Consider the following 12743-nt stretch of genomic DNA (forward strand, 5'->3'; position numbering starts at 1 on the left):
ATCGCTTATCTAATCTTGAACATGAAAAAATTCATGCATAATGCGGACGAAACTGGATTTCTCGTCCGTTCTTTTTTATACGTTCGCATATAAATGTGAACACCACGTGTTTTCAATTTTGTGCATATTTCGCTCCACAAGTACCGTATACTCTGTAACGACTATAAATCTTTTGTCAAATTTGTAGCCCACTTTTCATTAACGGGAATCTCAATAAATCTATTTAATACTCAACGTTAAACATAGCTGTAATTAACTGCTATGTAAAAGAAAAGACATAATTTTGTACCACTCAAAACAAGGATTACTTAGTTTTGCTGAGAAAAAATTGCTACAAAATTTATAGTTGACAGAGCATAACAGTTGAGACATCAAATATATATACCCAAGTTTAATTCTACCGACTCAACTTTAGTTGTGTGAAGTTCTGTAGAAAGAAATATTTTCTCAAACAAGAAAACTAGAACGAAAGGAATTAAATGGGGTGGGCCTCTTTCCGTGGGTGGTTGATTGTTACGTATTCACCTGCTACCTTGTGCCCTACAAAAGTCTAAAGCGACGCTTGATATCGATTTCTCTCCCAAGGTTGTCCCTTGAAATATCTCCTTGAGAAAGGAGCGTTCGCTAACATCTCGATAAGAGAACGCATTCCTTGACCGCGTCAAATTTTACTCATTGAGTTACCTGGCAAGAAATTTGTATATCACGTGATATTATTCGCGATAAAATTTTAACTATTTTAGTGCTAGAATTATCTAGACACTGAATCGAGATTGTTAAATTATCTTTTTTAAATAAATTGTATACATTTTTCATAATTAGATTGCTTGGTGTGTGAGACATCAAAATGTCAAGATTAAATAAAAATCCCTTTAAATTTATAAAATTAATATTAAATCTAAATCTAAAAAAATGACAAAATAAATAATATTGAATATTGCCATTCTAAAAATCTGACAAGTCTTTTCACTATTATGTTTCACTATTATGTATCTCCCATTCGCCACAATTGCTTGGACCTGACCCTACGCGGTAAAAGGTCGGCTAGTACATTTTAGTCCTTGCCATGGTCGTTGCCGAACACGAGAAGTCTCATTTCCTCGGTGTTTCTCAGTTCCGAATATAGTGAAAGTCATGTTCCCGAGACGTAAGTACTTTTAGGGCGTGATATCGACCGTCGAAAATTACTGTAGCGCCACCAAAGGATACACTTCGTATATATACTGATAATAATGGACATGTATCCACGTAATGGTTACAAACTAGGTCGTTTAAATCACGATAACATTATGCCGCGCGAAACTACAGATGACGCAAAGGTCGATCGTACGTACTTGAGCAAGAAAGGAGTATCAAAGCCGAGATAAAAAAGAAAGAGGGAGAGAGAAGAAAAATAAGAAATCAAATTTTCTATAAAACGTCAAAAGCACAAAGAAATTTTTCTACGGTACAGCTTTCGTAATATATATCAATGCTATCGAGGAGAGGATGCGGGGTCTTTATTAAACGACCTGCACGGTACATTGCTCAACGAGAGAAGAACTGGATGCGGTGAAAAGTAATTGACGAATGTAGGTCGCCGAGAAGAAACGATGATGTTATGTATATATATGTATATGTCCGCAAAATGCGCGGACAACTTGATCTTATATAGAGCGCTTTGGAGGTGTCTCGAACTACAGATACGCCGCGCACGACATTCCTCGAGTCGTCATTCCAATACGTCAATTATCGTCACGAGAAGAAAACGCGGTTAAATACATTTCCTAAGGGGAAAAATTGTAATTATCCGTGAAAAGGTGTCTTTACGGAGAAATTACAGCAACTCGCGTCGCAGCTCCGTTTGTTCGATACAAAAGGACGTGTAAAAAATTACGATTTCCTTGTCGGGTTGTATTTTCCATTCTATTCAAGCTAATTGAAAATCGCACGTTAGCAGGGATATATTTTTCGAGATCTTCCTCTTCATGCTTTCAACATAAAGACATTCTCGCGCGTCAACGTCACTCGATCTCGTCCTTTGTCGAGTCATTGACTCATCGGTCAATCCGAGAAGATGAACGAACGTTCGCTCGAGGAAGGTCACGCACGGAAATGGAGCATCTATTAATTTACGTTTTGCGGAGAGGACGACGAGGAAACGTGACTAGCCAAGCTCCGAGGATTGGGGACAAGTTCAATGAGAGCGCCTAAGTGAATCGTAGGAAAAGCGCCGAAGGCGCTCGAAGGTCAGAGGTGAACGAGAGAACCCGTTAAACTAAACCCGAAAGCCTTATCCCCGTGAAGTCTTCCTAGTTGTTGCTTTGTGGTGAAGATCGTTCAAGAATAATTTTATCCTTGTACATCGGACAATTCACTTTTTCTTGCTATGCCAAAAGAACGTTGAATCTATCTGAAAGAAACCTGCGTGAAAGAAACCGCTTCTTTATCGGTAAAATGATGAGAGCCAAGCGTCAGGCAACAGCGGAAGTAAATTTTCTCTTACCAATAACGGTATCGCTAATATATAGATACAGAATTGAAAAGTCAAACTTTCTTGAAAGATTTAGTTAAAAGAGTATTTCTGTCTACCCAGAGTAGTAATAATCGTTACAAAAAAAAATTGGAAAAGTATTTCATGCGCGAAATTGCACGTTAATAAATGTGTACGTTAGAAATTTATTTTACCGGAAATATATTGCGGTATTTATTTTATCGTAAATCTTCTTCCGAATCTTATCGATTTGTTTGACGTGGCTTTTTTTCTCGGCGACGAATCTGATGAAAATATTATTTACTTGTCATTAAAGAGATTTATGTAGCAGTAAGTAGACACTCGTATAAAAGACCGCAAATTGAGATCCTTTTACGGAACCAATGCTCACTTCGATCGAGCGTCTTTTTCCTTACGGTACCTTCTCTCCTTCTAACCGCGGGACATGCTCCCATTCATTTCAGACCCCGTGCTTCGTTGCACTCGATGGATCTTCCATCTACTTTTGCATACAGTTACATATTACTTGATTCCCTTCAGGATTTCCGCCTCGAGATTTGATGAAAATTAAGTAATTATCACTATATTGCTATATTATTTTATCGTCTATTAGTCAATAAATAAAGTGGTCTTTATTGATAAGATTCAGTAAAAGTGCGACAGATAACTAAGTACGTTGTTAATGTACAACAAAATCAATTGTTAATTATTTTTACATTTGTAGTGTCTATCATTTATTGGAGTTAAATGTAACATGGTTATCAAAACTTAATTGGGTCGTCCGTCGAGCGCGAACTTCCAACTTGCAAAAGCTAACGAGAAATTCCATTACTGTTGAAGGAAAGGACATTCTCTGCAACCAAGAGAGTAAATCTCAAGAGATTGAATTAAAATTGCAAACGGTGTCTGTCAAGCCGGAGACATCGAATACCGTGTATAAGTACATATTTTTAACCCTAGAAAGCATATATGAATTTTCTCATACGTGAAAGGCCAAGCGGGGTAATAAATTACCCCAAACTTGTACCGCGTGTATAATGTTTCTATTTGTTGTTAAAAAACTTTGTAATAGATAATTTTTTTTGCTCTTTAATAGGGAAGACGATAGTAGTCATCAGTTTCTGGTAGTAAAAAAAAACAGTAAAAAAATTTCAAAAAACAAATGGATGAAAACGAACCTTCCTAAGTCAGGGGCATAATTTGAATTTCGCGTGGGGTAACGTATTACCCCACATATGCTTTCTAGGGTTAAAGGAGATATAGATATATTTTTGAAGAAAAAATACTTAATTTTTTTTTAAGTTTAAATTTTCATGTAGATAATTATTCAATTTTTGATTGTATGCTTGGAGAATAAATAAAAATTAAATAAAAAGATTCAAGAAAAGCGAAAAATTCGAACAGAAAGCGTTAGAAATAATTTTATCCGTGATTATAGCAATTGGAGAGCCGCGGGGAGAAATGCACTTTATCGTATTTCCATCGATCTTATCGACGATATCTGAAGGCAGAAAAACTGGCTTCGACCCCACGACACTTTCGTGTATCGTGAAACAGCCCGGTGGCACGCAAAAGCGGAAATGACGACTAACGCTTATGCGTCACGTCCGAAGGTTGCAATGTAAAAGTGTGAGCCAAGGAATCCTTTCACTCGGCCTGCACGATGTAACTTCTTATGTTCGTTACGACGGTGGTTTCGTGCTAACACGTGCCGCGGTTTCATCCGCGATACCGAGAATCTTTTCGCGTGCATTTCTCCCAGACAATTCCGATTCATACCTCAAGTCGAACTTCTTTGACGTTTGTTTCGCGCGGTACGTATCGATGACCATTGAACGCGGGCAAATACTTTCGAGATTAAATGATTCGCGGCTGTTATCATCACCTCGGGTTTATCGCAGTTTATCGTACGTCTCAAATATGTTATTCCAAATAATTTCATTTTATATCGGTTCGCATACGCACCTTATTTAGGTGTAAATGATAAGAGGACAATCGGGGTTCGAGGTATTGTGGACCGTGTGAAATAATATAAACGTCTTTAAATAATATAAAAATAGAAATTTTTTTGCATCATAATTGTTGTAACAAAACATAATCTTATATTAATTTTTAAATTTAATATTTCACGATCAATATATATGTTCATTCGTTTAAAGTTTAATACAATAAGAAATAATAACAAGTATTGTAACAGTTTTTTTTATTCCAGCTGCAATCTGCAGTACGCAAGTCTAGAAAATTAATTAGCCTTCTTGAAAATATATGCTACAATAGGATTGTCCGCGCGTTAAAATATCATGTTTATGGTGCACGACAGTTTAATATGCGATTAGCTTGCAATAATGTTTCACGGACTTTCTACTCGCATATTGCGGCAGAGCATCTCTAGGACGTGTAATTAGACGAACAATAATAATAGCAGGAACCTTTATATTATTAGGGCGTACGTTATGGAAGATTACGAAATACCTACTCTGTTACGTGAGCAAAGACGAGCGGGATGATTTCAGTGTTTAACAATTTAAGTAATTAATTAATAACGGTGTTGCATTGATGCGACTCTTACATTCCTGTAACATGATTTGCGTGTGTAATAATTATTTCACGAGTGTCTTGTCACGCGCTAAGGCAGCCACACGCTTCAAAGAGAGAGTGTAATGAATTAGCAGAAGCGACCGGTATAGAGAAAATCGAATAGCTATCGCTAGCCGTTCCATTCCATTCGGATAACCCACTTTCGACCATCGGTTGCAGACCTCAGGGCATGCACACGGGATCTCCTAAACGTTGTGTCATTCTTGGGTCTCTGACTACCGCGTTTTACACGCGTTTTACGCGATATCTCCCGTATGGGATTATTATATAACAGTTACGCAGAAGTAAGAGGTTACTTCACTGCAAATGGTAAATATTCTAGGATATACCCCGCGCGTGAAGAAGACAATACTTTGCGCGTCAATGTAAAAAAAATCATTGTTTATGATATTTGTGAGATTTCTTGAGAATTACTTTAAACGTGTTTATGCGCCTACACGTTGCGGAGCATCGGCCCACTCGTTGTAAATGGGAGCACATTAGCAATATCATTGCGTTCCAATTTATCAAAGCGCCGCGATCGAGTGCCCTGTAAGTTATTAAACGAGGACGTGACCGGGACGCGAATGGTGGGCTGATGATTCGCGCGTGGGTGCGAGTCCCTCCACTTTGCACATCAATGACCGAGGAGAACGATAACGGCACGGAGTTGGGACGAGCGAGGAGAGCGGAATCAGGGAACGGGGTGATGCCGAGGCATCGGAAAATTGCGGCACCGTTGGAGGCGGCAGTTAACCGGTGACGGTCACTCACTGGAGGCTGCATGTAGCCTCGTTACAGACTACTACACATCGTCTACCACCTGCAAACCGCTCGTTTTATTTGCATTTGCAATCCGCCCCGAAAATCGCGTCCGGCGCACTGCAAATCCAAGAGTGTGTTATTTTAGCCGTAAGCTCTTCTTACACATTTTTTTTAAATCACGTCATTTAACACGATTAAACGTATTAATCTTTAATTTAACACGATTAAACGTTTTAAATGACGTAATTTAACACATAAAGAAATACATAAAAAGAGCTTCTGTCTAATGTGTCATTTTTAGACGTTTATGCGTGTAAAAATAACACACTTGGATTTGCAGTGGACCATCCAGCGAAAGACCTCGAAATTACAGTTAGATCTTTGTAATATTTTATTTTATTACAACTTCATTACTTTATTATAATATTTACTTTATTGGATATAGTTGGTGTTGCCGATGCAATTGATGACCTACGCCATTGTTCCTTCATCGCCCGAATTTGCGAGACTTGAAGAGCCCCGGCGCTCGATACACCCTCGACGTTATTACACAAATTATCCGGGTTATCGGACTCGTTACCGCCACCGCTATCTCTGGCGTCGTTATACACGGTCTTATCTGATTACAAAGCGACACGCGGGTAATTCGCGCTCAGGGAAAGGCGCGACGCGTCGGCGATAAATCTTCATCGATGTCGTTGCGCAACACCACCGGTGGTCTGTCTTGCTGACGAAAGGAAAAATGGGTTACCGGTAATTGTGTACATTGCTGTACGTGGGAAGGAAGTTCGTGTGCGGTATTGCTACGTGGCGCACGGTTGGAATACGGTTATTTCATCGATGCGCGGCCATCTCGAGCTTAGAGAAGCGGTCGATCGGCGACACCGGCCAATGGACACAGCGTTCGTAAAGGCGTTAATCGGCAAAACGTGTTTCCGCGTTCCTTACAGCAGCGTCGCGATCGCGTACCATTATGGAGGTTTCATTAAGCGCGCATTTATCGTCCCGAGAACGAGCGGGCGATACTCCACTTTTCTCGCAGGCGATACGGTGCCCGGAGGATATTGGCAATCTCCATCGGAATGATTTCTTAATCTCTCACGTCGCCAGGAAATAATTATTTGCTCGCGCACGTAAGTTGCGTCACAATTTATCACCGCTTCCTGCTCTCGAATGATTGAAACCGCATTAGAGTGATATACTTTTCCTAACTTCTGCCGCGTTAAAACGATCTCTATAATGATCCTCAGATTGATCGTGGTCAAGTATACCTTCATTAAAACGTTAAGCGCACGGTGAGAACACGGAGTACCGTGACGTACGTATTGGCTACGCCAAATTAAATTATAACTCGATGAACGACGGCGCGGACGAATGCTATCCAGCGATGACTGAGGTGATTTACGAGCAAATTCTTCCGCGCGATTTCACTTTACGATATCGTGTCACGTATGCGGATTCGATAAGCGGAGTTGTACGTTGCGATTTTTCGGCGCATCGTCGATCATCGAGATGAAAACGGCAAACAAATCTTGTTCCCGCGCGATCGAGGAACAAGCTCGAAATACAATGAGCAGCGGATGTCAGCTTTCGAACACCGAAATTCCATTTGCTGACAAAGCCTTCGAACAACGGCAACGAGTTACATTTAAATATGAGTTATAAATGTCAATTAAAACTTAACAAATCGAATCTGCCTCATGTTTTCCTCCATAATTTTCCTCCATAATTTTCGATACTTCGATACTTCGGTGATTAAGCCTCGAATCACGCAAAGTTTTGTTAAAATATAAGTTAGAGTAAGTTTCCGTTATCTCTCTACTTCATCCTTCATACTTAATGCGAAATATTCTCCGCTCGTTCGCTCATGAAACCGAAGATTAATGATTACGCACTTATAATCGAGTTCGAGGTCTTTGCCTCGGAAATAAGACAGATGGGAAGAAAGAAACCGGGGGCCGCACACGCGCAGAAGTTATCTAAGCACGCGGATTACGCGTAAAGGAGATGGATTACGTGGTTTACAGGTAGAAACGACGTTGTTTATACCCCGACAGCCGGTCATTCCATTCACTGCCGCCGCTCCACATAACGTCCCCACGCAAACGTCCTTTTCGTGATTTAATGCGCGTTGCGGCAACGTGGGCAGGTGCAACGAGACAGAGGGAAAGAGAAAGAGAGAGAGAGAGAGAGAGAGAGAGAGATGCACGACCGCGCCGCGCGCGTCGAGAAATACCGCGGCGCGGTTTCTCGGCGTCGTCAGTCAACGGAATTCACAATCGCCCGGTGATTTTTCTCTCGTTCGCATGCCTTCGAGCAGCCGTCCCTCGAGCCGCCGTCGCCGCCGCCTCGGCCGGCGCGCGCGCGCGCGCGCGTTACTCTTCATTCCCGTTACGGTATTTACAGGAAGTGCCGTCCGTCGTGGAATGCACGCATCACTGGAAAGCTTTGTGGCGTCCCACCTCCCATCCGGCGCGACCGCTCGTACCCGTGCATTCGTAATGGCGAAAGTTATCTCCTCCACAGGTGGATCTCGATAGAGACGATCGACGATGAAACGAGGCTGCTCGGTTTGAGAGAGGAAGATACGGGAGAGGGGGAATGGCAACTCTTAAAGGGAATTAAACTCTTTGAAAGAGTTACGTCGAAGTCGGAATTGAAATGCGTGCCGCGCATCTCGTCGTTAAACACGATAGTTAAATATTACGAGACCGACATTCTCGTGAGCCATTTCGCAAAATTTTTAAGAGTTTATTTTGCTCGATTCCGTTCGAGCTATTTCAAATCGCAGCGTATGTACCACGCTTCCACGTATCCTCGACGTTGTGATAACGCGGCTTGTTGACACAACGTTTGCGAGAAGTTGCGTCAATTTGCAAGAGAGCTGTTATCGTACCTCGCAATTTCGAATTAGAATTAGAAGAGGATTTAGTTTTCCTTTCGCGGGGCGATAAACGGCGTTCGTTTATTCATCCAACAATCGCCACCCTTGGCCTTAGCCTTCCAGTCAATTCACTTGCGATATACACCTCACGGGGCATCATGCAATTACGTGAGGCGTCAGTGATTACAGAGCCTGGCGTCGTTCAGCCAATAAAACAACGTCACAACGTCGCGCCGCCGCGACCTTTTTAACGTGATGCGTTTACGGCGCGGTGGTTCTACTATACGTTCGGTATGCTAACGCCGGGAGTTTTTAGCTCGAAACTCCTCTTTGATTAGGAAAATCACACGTTTCCTGAGTAATGATTCCGCAACGGCGTTTTAACGGTATAAAATCCGTTGTGACGTATAACGAAAGCAGCCGGAAATTATTTATGCAGGTTATTACGATATCGCGATGCGTGCGCGATCTGCAATTTCATTATCAGCCCGTTTGATAAGATCGTTTACGAATGATTTATCGTGCCTCTCGATAAATACTGATATAAGCGTTTTTATTATGTCACGTGTTCAATTTCGGGTTTCGGTGTTAACAAACGTTTTACGACGCCGTAGAGGCTTCACGAGTCCTTTCTCGCCTCCGCGTTCGTCAATAAAGCAATCGATTTCAGTCATCTGGTCGCCGGAGGTTCTAAATTCCAGAGGATATATCGCAAAGTAAACATCATCCGGCTTCAGATTAGATTCCGTTTCTCCGTTAGCCGGTTGATAAAAAAAATTGGACGAAAACAACTAGCGAGCCTTGATTCGAGTAATCGTCCGATAATGTGGAAATAATATGTTCAAACAGAATCTCTCCCTGGTGCTTCTTCAGTTTTGAACGTTACGTTTCTCGATCGGCGAATCTCAAACAAAGCACCCGCTAAAAGTGAAACTGAAAAACAAACTTTCTCGTTGCGCGTTCATATTTACGACAATATCCCTTTACTTCCTGCACGTGGTGTTTTTTACGACGATATTTCTCCGGAAATTATGCTCCACGTTAGTCTTTATTTCTATGTATTCATATATTTTCATTTTATCGCACCTTCTTTTTATGAACCTTAACTCACGTCATTATTATCCACTTTTATACAGCGCTTTTCGTCTCGAAACACTATGTACGTTTGCCTTAACTCACACTTCGTATTTTTATGTTTTTGGAAGGCTCGACAGAAAAAAAGACTATAATAAACACTTTAAGAAAAACTCTCTAAACTCCAAACACTAGAACTCTAAGAAAAGTCTGTCTTCGAGGCTGCCTACGGGGGTTCGTCGTTAAAATATTCGGACGTGCCAACGCGAGATCCTCGGGCGAGGCACGCGCGGCGCTTAGACGTGTCGCCCATGGCGGAAGCGAATCTCTCCTCACACTCGCACACACGTGGGGCTCACACGCTGGATGCTGGCGAGGAATGCGATATTCGCGGGCGGACGGGCAGGGGGGAGGCGAGGGAACACGCGCGACGGGTGAGAGTACGGAAAACCTGGAGGTCCGCCAATTTGCGCGACGTCCAAACGACCGTGCAGCGCGCGGGGAGGACTTTGCCCTTTCGGGGTTCCCTGACTTCACGTCCGTTCCGCGTGCCCCAGCAGCGAAGCTGCATCGTCGAGTCCCCGAGGAATACAAATCGCATTAATCGCGGGGCGCGCTGGGAAAACACGGAGAGGGAAACGAATTAAGAATCTCGGGGGTGACAATTCGAGGTTTGGCGCGGAACCCCTCGGGATATTCTCGTGGAAAATTAACGAATAATATCTCCGACAACAAAATTATTCTTCCCGACGTCAACGCCGCCCCCCGTAATCGGAGATCTCTTACGGGCTTCGAGATCCATATTCATATCTCGCATTTACTTAGCGCCGCGTGTCCGTATCGTACGCGCAGATCGCGCGCGACGTTATCTGCATGCGTCTGAGAATCGAACAGCCGCAATTAACGTTAAAATGCACGATGCGAGTAGGGGGAGGCCTAAATTTTCTTGCCTCGCGGTGCAGACCGCCGCGCCGTGCCGGCGATCAACTCTCGCGATTAACGCGAGCGAAATTGGCGCGGAGAACGAGACCGCGTATTGTGGAGTCGTAATTAACGAGCGCGATAAATTAGCATGATCGATAAATCTCGCGCGGCATTTAATACATATTTATATGCATTGTACATATTTTTTATATCGCATCTCCCTAGAAGAATACCTGCTGTCGACTTAAAATACACAACTTGAAAAATTTCGATTTTGAGTTAACTCCATAAAAAGATGCCTGAAATGTTATCTACGTGCTATAATGGTGAAATCCGTCGCACATGGAGCAGAAGGGTCGTTATTCTTTTAAACCGGTTATGCTGCGGTCGCTGGACGAATTGTGTCATAAGTGAATTGACAAGTGAATTACACCAGACCTCTGCAAGAAACAATACAAGTTTTATTATAACAAAGCATCGTAATAGCGTTAGTTATCTCACAATTCAAATTGAATAAAATTTGTCTTTCCTCTCTCCCGAAAATTGTGAATTTTTAAATTGTGACAGCATTCTTCTGGAGGCGATAAATTTACACAAAAAATGTATTATATGTACATACAATAAAAAAAATATTTATATATATCGCACCGTGGATTCTCGGAGTACAAATCGCGGACGGATCGCAGATCTAAACGCGGATCTCTTCGATTCGATATTGGGTCCAGGGATCGAACGGCGCGGCGGCGGCGGGGCCGGCCGCGAAACTATTGACCTTCTCCGCGGCGTTTTCCGCATTCCGCGTCGCGTTCTCAGGGTCAGGTAATCGCGGAGCGCCGCGACAAAACTTCCACCACCGAGGAATCCGCTTACTCGGCCCGCTAAACCGTGCCTTTAAAAGAGGAAAACGAGGGAAGGAGGTTCCTCGTCGCGCGACTCGACCTGGTGCGCGCTTCCGACCGCGATCTTTCGCGACGAAATCCAAGCCGCGATATTATCTCGGCATCGAGAACAGACGAACGCATCGCAACGTCGACAGTCGAGTAGAAAGGCTGACCGGTAACTGACCCCTAAATCCACTGCTCGAGAGTCTTAAGACAGTCGCGTTCGAGTCCTTGAAAGCGTCGCGAAAAGGAACGAGACGCGAGACGCTAGACAACAGAATATAATTACGATAGCGGCTAATTGCCGTTTGTAGAACACGATGTCGTGAGAATGTCCGACCGTTCCTCTCACGGCCGTGTCGCGATTGCCGTGCTCCGAAACGCCGACGGCCGACGGTGGAGCTCGACGTCTCACGCCCGCATCCCGGCGGACGTCACTCGCCGAAGGGAAGGATGGAGGATAAAGGGAGATTACAATTCCTTAAACCGATCACCGCGTAGTTTCCCGGTATTCACGCGCGATTCACGAACGTCTCTCTCTCTCTCTCGGAATCACGATCTGTCTTCGCGACTCACGGCACGGTAGCGCGAACGGTGTGGATCTTTCCCCTCTCCCGCTGTCGAATAAAAACAATTTTTTTGCCTGCCAAGGGTGATCGTCGGCGAGGAAGGCCGAGGGACGGGGGGAATAATCCAGGCCGGGGGAAATTTCGCAAATCCGCGCAACTCCGAGCGGCGCGACGGTGCGCTCGTTCGCTCGGGAACGGAAGACAACATTCTGGGTTACTCACCGAAAGCAATTCCTCGGCACGACGGCGCGACCGGTCGGGGAGGGAAGGGGGTCCGACTTGGCTGGCTCGCTGTGGCTCGCGGGTATCCTTCCGTAGAATCCGGCGAAGAGAGAACTTAACCCCGCGGCCGAGCCGAGGTAACCCCGCGTATTCCACGTGTACGGGAACGTTTAATGCGGGCACACCGAGACACTGTTGACACACGCGCGGAGAACACGCGAACGCCGCCGCGACCACCCGCTGGACACACGTACGACCGCGCGCGATTCACGAATCGCGAATGGAATTTTGTCACGTCGCGCGTTTTCTCAGCGAACGGTACCGCAGACGCTCATGTTGCTGCACCACGGACGGTGAATTACCATTCCAGCTCT

The 12743-nt window shown here is 43.9% G+C and overlaps 1 protein-coding gene across 1 annotated transcript in view; it reads right to left on the reverse strand.

Moving 5' to 3' along the window:
* Synd (protein kinase C and casein kinase substrate in neurons protein Synd) overlaps window positions 1-12743 on the reverse strand; it is a 51213-nt gene extending 38470 nt beyond the window's left edge. The window contains exon 1 of the mRNA XM_071707990.1: window positions 12370-12743. The gene's annotated coding sequence lies outside the window, so the exon portion shown is untranslated. The remainder of the gene's footprint in view (window positions 1-12369) is intronic.

Source organism: Temnothorax nylanderi, unplaced genomic scaffold (assembly GCF_030848795.1).
Source record: "Temnothorax nylanderi isolate EJ_2023f unplaced genomic scaffold, tnyl_v1.0 TNYL_tig0063_pilon, whole genome shotgun sequence".
Taxonomy (NCBI): Eukaryota; Metazoa; Arthropoda; class Insecta; order Hymenoptera; family Formicidae; genus Temnothorax; species Temnothorax nylanderi.